The sequence below is a fragment of the Sminthopsis crassicaudata genome, chromosome 2 (genome assembly GCF_048593235.1).
Source record: "Sminthopsis crassicaudata isolate SCR6 chromosome 2, ASM4859323v1, whole genome shotgun sequence".
NCBI lineage: Eukaryota > Metazoa > Chordata > Mammalia > Dasyuromorphia > Dasyuridae > Sminthopsis > Sminthopsis crassicaudata.
Window position 1 is genome coordinate 624,220,339 of NC_133618.1, and position 5,872 is coordinate 624,226,210.

Genomic DNA, 5,872 nt, shown 5'->3' on the forward strand with positions numbered 1-5,872 from the left:
GTTTTTATCAAATGACATTGTACCTTAGGGCCAGGTTTAAGGACTGATTAACTAGGAGGCCTAGTGTACTTAAGACTTGGTTCCAGGAAAAGGTAGGAATGGGCACTTAGAATCCTTGTCTTGTGAAGTAGAGCTTGAGTATTTTGTTGGTTTGTTTTGTTTGTTTGCTTGTTTGTTTTCTCCATAAAAGATACTGGAACCATTGCCAGGTACTTTCTCCTCTGATGAGACAAAGTCCATTGCACCACCTCTGGCTTGGCAAGCTCGATGTATAGAATTTACCTCTTAAATAAAAAATGACAACTCATTCTTTATTTCATTTATAGTCCCTTCTCATTCTTCAATTCAGCCTGACAGGAGGGTTGAGTTTGAAAAGGGGAAAGATTATAGAAAACAGCAATATATTATATAGAATCAGATTCTTTCAGCTGTAAAAGGCTTTAAAAACAATTAATTTGATCATTTAGAGATTTCAGGATTAAGGTAATATGTTTGCTATAACAATTATTTTAATTAGAAGGGATTAGAAACATTAAACACAAAGACTATTCAGAGGTCAGAATCATTGCACCTTTAGAGATGGCATGGTATGTGGTGTTGTAGTTTGAGTATTGAACTTGAAATCAGGAAAGGTCTGAATTCAAATGCTACCTAAGCCATTTAGTGACTTTGTCACCTAACCCCTCTAAGCCTTAGTTTTCATATCTGTAAAATGGAATCAATAATAGTTTCTACTTTATAGAACTGTTCCACCTTGAAAATCTCTTAAGTGTTTTTTTAATGTTATCTATTATTCTTATTAGCTATTGGGATCCCAGTTCTTTCCAGTGCTTAGGAGAGATCAGGTTGTTGTGATGCAAACTGGGTGATAGAATTTAAGAATTCTAAAAAGGGGACAACAGATGTGTGGCTGAGCCTTTGGGAGACGGGCAGGAGGGAGGCAGACTGCTGGTCACAGCTGTTAGCTATGTCCTAAGGTTATTTAAGATGTGCGTCTGAATATACTCCAGATGCTAGCATGCAAGGCATGTTGGGAGAAACTAGTCACTGTGTATATGAAGGGAAGTTTAAGAAGTGACAATCAGGCCAACAGACAATCTTTTTTATATATTATTAGTTCACACATACACACACACACATTTTTATGGGGGAGGGTTGCTTTTCTAGTAGCTCTTTCCTTATGTAAGTCAGCAGGCTGCTTTACATATGTGGACATGTAAATAGACTACTAAGAACTGGAATTTCCTTTTAGCCCAGAGTCCAGACCTTCTATTTTGTAGATAAGGAAGCCAATTCCCAGAGAAATGAAGATACTTGTCCTAAATCATACAGTGAATTAGTGGAATGGCAAAGTCTTCTGATTCTCAGCCATACAAAGTGAGAAGAGGACCAGGGCAGGAATTGACTTCTCAGGGTGTTGGCCATTGCCATGTCCCTGGCCCTTTTATAAACGTGTTATTCTCAGAGAGTTACATGTCATTTGATTATGAGGCAGAAAAACCTACTCCCCACTTCCTTGCTCCTTGTACCCTGGTCATCATCAACACACCCATCATATAGATGCATTCATCAGCCATTTGTAGTGAGCTGTTGGACAGTTGCCCTTACTTATGAAATCCAGGTTTATTAGCCACTGGTTAGCCTTCTGTTTGTAATGCTTAAAGCAAAGAGAAAATTTAACTTCCAGTCACTATAGAAACAATTATGACCACTAAGGAGTGATAAGCTAAATTAGCATGGAGGATAAAAGATCCAGTTAGGGTTGTTACCAAGAATTTTTGTAAGAATTTGAGGAGGGTGAAGAGCAAGGCAGAGGAGGGCATGCTGACATGGATCATAGGTGTTTGGTGGGTGGGAAGAAGCATGGTTTCAGGATAAATCTAAGTGGATACTGAAAGACCATTGTTGGAAAAGGGAATGGGACAGAGCACATTGTGAGTATGGTGGCTGGTAGAAGGGAAAGAGTCCATTTCAGCATGGTAATGTCTGTGCCTTCTGTGTTTTGGTGTCCTAATGCAAAGGCCTACTTGCCTTACTTTTGTTTTGGTTGTAGATCCAGGAACCCCACTCATTGAACTAGAAGGAGAGACAATAACCCAAATGCATCAAGTCTGGCGGCAGGCTCTCATAGGATCACTGAATACTCTTCCTCTTTCCTCTGTGATGTGAAGACCTTCATACCCTTTGTCCTTAGTCCCTCTCCTTTTGTTCTTATTCCCTCATTCTCTGGCCCAGAGCATCTTTTTTTTTTCCTGTGAATTAACATAATAACCAACCTATTGTTTTATGAATTATTGGTGTTTCTGATTATTTATTTTTTGAATTTCAAGTTTTGTGTTTGTCTGGGGGGTTTTAATTTGTTCCTTTTCTAGCAATTTTAGTTGTAAGCCCAATTCGTTGGCCCTCTCTTTCTCTATTTTATGCAAGCAGGCCTGTAGAGATATAAAACTTCCCCTTATTACTGTTTTGGCTGTATCCCACACATTTTGGTATGATGTCTCATTATTGTCATTTTCTTGGGTGAAGTTATTAATTATGTCTATGATTTGCTGTTTTACCCAATCATTCTTTAGTATAAGATTATTTAGTTTCCAATTATTTTTTGGTCTATTTTCCCCTGGCTTTTTATTAAATGTAATTTTGATTGCATTGTGGTCTGAAAAGGATGCATTTACTATTTCTGCCTTACTGCATTTGATTTTGAGGTTTTTATGCCCTAGTATATGATCAGTTTTTGTATAGGTTCCATGAACTGCTGAGAAGAAAGTGTACTCCTTTCTGTCTCCATTTAGCTTTCGCCAAAGATCTATCATATCCTCTTTGACTTCTTTCTTATTTATTTTGTGGTTTGGTTTATCTAATTCTGAGAGTGCAAGGTTGAGATCTCCCACTATTATAAGTTTTGCTATCTATTTCCTCTTGCAGCTCTCTTAATTTCTCTTTTAAGAATTTAGATGCTGCACCACTTGGTGCATATATGTTTAATATTGATACGGCTTCATTATTGATGCTGCCCTTTAGCAGGATATAATGCCCTTCCTTATCTCTTTTAATTAGATCAATTTTTGTTTTTGCTTGATCTGAGATGAGGATGGCTACCTCTGCTTTTTTGGCTTTGCCTGAAGCATAGTAGATTCTGCTCCACCCTTTTACTTTTAGTTTGAATGTCTCATCCTGTTTCAGGTGTGTTTCCTGTAAACAACATATAGTAGGATTCTGACTTTTAATCCAGTCTGCTAACTGCTTCCTCTTTATGAGGCAGTTTGCCCCATTCACATTTATGGTTAGAAGGACTAATTCTATATTGCTTGCCATCCTATTAACCCCTGCTTATGCTTTTCCCCTTTCCTTCCCTCTTACCCCCCTACCCAGTATTAAACTTGTGAACACCACTTGCTTGTTTCTGATTATTTTGTGAAATATTTTTAAGCCTCAAGATTGATGAAACAACTTTGAGGAACCTCAATAAGGTGAAATATGAAATTATCAACTGGGAAAGAAGTAACAGCTAAGCGTCTTGAGGATGTAGAGTAGACAAGGATGATGGAAAAAACACTGGCTTTGGAATCAAAAGACATGGGCTGAAAATCCAGTCTCTGAAACTAATTTGATTTTGAGCAAAGCAATTAACTTCATCTGAGCCTCAGTATTAAAAAAAATAAGGAGATTAAGGTAGATCAGGATAGTGGGGATCAAAGTCAAGTAGAAATGAAGCAGCAATCTGTATATGAGCATCTCTAAAGGTTGTATATTGATTTAGAAAATCACACATTAACATTATCTATGTTCTATTATATTTTTATTTTATTAAATTTTCTCAAATACATTTTTATTTGGTGCTGGTCTACACAGGGGAGGGGCCATCTCTGGAATTACCTCTAAGGTACCTTCTCACTCTTCATTAATGACCCAATGATTAGAACCTAAGTGTTCTGTTGTTCAGGCTTTTCAGTTAATTGCTCAGCCTGGAGCCGGTAGCCCACAAGGGAAGAACTTGGCACTCAGTGTAGTCCATCTGGCCTACTCTGGAACAGGTCTTTGTACAAGGAAATATGGGTTTTAAATCCCCTCCGCTTCTTCTCAAAATGGAAGCCTTGAGTGATTTGTTCAAAGCAATTAGCAAGCTGGAAAGCTAGCCTGAGTCATATGGGGAAGCAGCAGTCCCTGGGAAGTTAAAGACAAGGGAGTCTGTAATCCCTTTCTGTTGTCCTTTCTCCTAAAGAGATGCCCTCTGAACCTTAGAGCTGAGGCAGAACCCTCAGCTGATTTATCACCTCTAGGAGCAGGATGCCTGGCAAATCCCACTAATAACAAATCTCAAGGCAGCAGGAATGAAGCAGGTGACTAGAACCGGATATAAAACCCATAAACAAGAAAAACTCCTCTGCTCCTGTAAGGCTGAAGGCAGTCACTGGCAGCTTGCCCAGGAAGGCCCAAAGGGCTCTGCATCCCACCAAGTGCATCTGGAGCTGGAGACCCTGCAGCTGACATTCCATCACTCGCTCTGTGGGAACTTCCTGAGTGAAACTGTCAAAGGGGAGATTGAGAAGTCTGGCAAATAGCTTTCAAAACCCAATTAGCTCATAGGAATGCCTGTGGGCTCTCTCAGGATATTTATTCTATCTATATAGGTAGATAGGAGAAGGAAGGAAGGAAGGAAGGAAGGAAGGAAGGAAGGAAGGAAGGAAGGAAGGAAGGAAGGAAGGAAGGAAGGAAGGAAGGAAGGAAGGAAGGAAGGAAGGAAGGAAGGAAGGAAGGAAGGAAGGAAGGAAGGAAGGAAGGAGGAAGGAGGAAGGAAGGAAGGAAGGAAGGAAGGAAGGAAGGAAGGAAGGCAGGAAGGAAGGAAGGAAGGAAGGAAGGAAGGAAAGAAGGAAGGAAGGAAGGAAGGAAAGAAGGAAGGAAGAGAGAGAAGAAGGGAGAGAGGTAAGGAAGGAAAGGGAAGGGAGGGAGGAAGGAAGGAAGGAAGAGAAGAGAAAGGGAAGGAAGAAAGGGAGGGAGGAAAGAGGGAGAGAAGGAAGGAAGGAAGGATGGAAGAAGGGAGGGAGGAAGGAAGGAAGGAGGGAAGAAGGGAGAAAGGGAGGAAGGGAAAGAGGGAAGGAAGGGCGGGAGGAAGGGAGGGAAGAGAAGAAGGGAAGGAAGAAAGGGAGGGAGGAAGGAAAAGGGAGAGAAGGAAGGAAGGAAGGATAGAAGAAGGGAGGGAGGAAGGAAGGAGGGAAGAAGGGAGAGTGGGGGAAGGGAAAGAGGGAAGGAAGGAAAGGGAAGGGAGGGAGGAAGAGAGGAAAGAAAAGGGAGAGAGGGAAGGAAAGAAGACACTGTGATATAAGTACTAATGGTGATATAAGTACTAATAAGGAAGACAGCCACTGCCCTGAAGGACCTTACATTCAAATGGGGAGAAGATAAATTGATAAAGAGAAACTGGCTGGGGTGGAAAGGAAGACTAAGTGAGGAAAACCTTGAATGAAATCCTTAAGATAGTCATTCTAGGCAGGGAGTCACTCTAAGGAGAGGGAGGATCCAGGGCAGAGGTTGTTCAGGCTAACAATACAACATGTGAAGAAAAGTAGAATTCTGTGAGTCCAGGAGCCAATGAGGTGGAATCTATTTTGTGCCTGGGATAGTGAGCACTGAGCCTTTCCCAGAAGGGAAGGACGTCAGGAATAGGTCAATGGGGACCCTGATGGGACTGGAGCATGGCTAATGATGGATGTGGAATGGTCTTCCTTGCTCTTATAAATGTCCTTTGAATACAATTCAGTTCCACACTATTCATTAAGCACTTATTCAAGTTATATATTCTAGTCCATTCATGACCCCTTTTCACCTGAGAAATTTTTATATGACCTCAGATATTCAGGCATATAAAATAGGC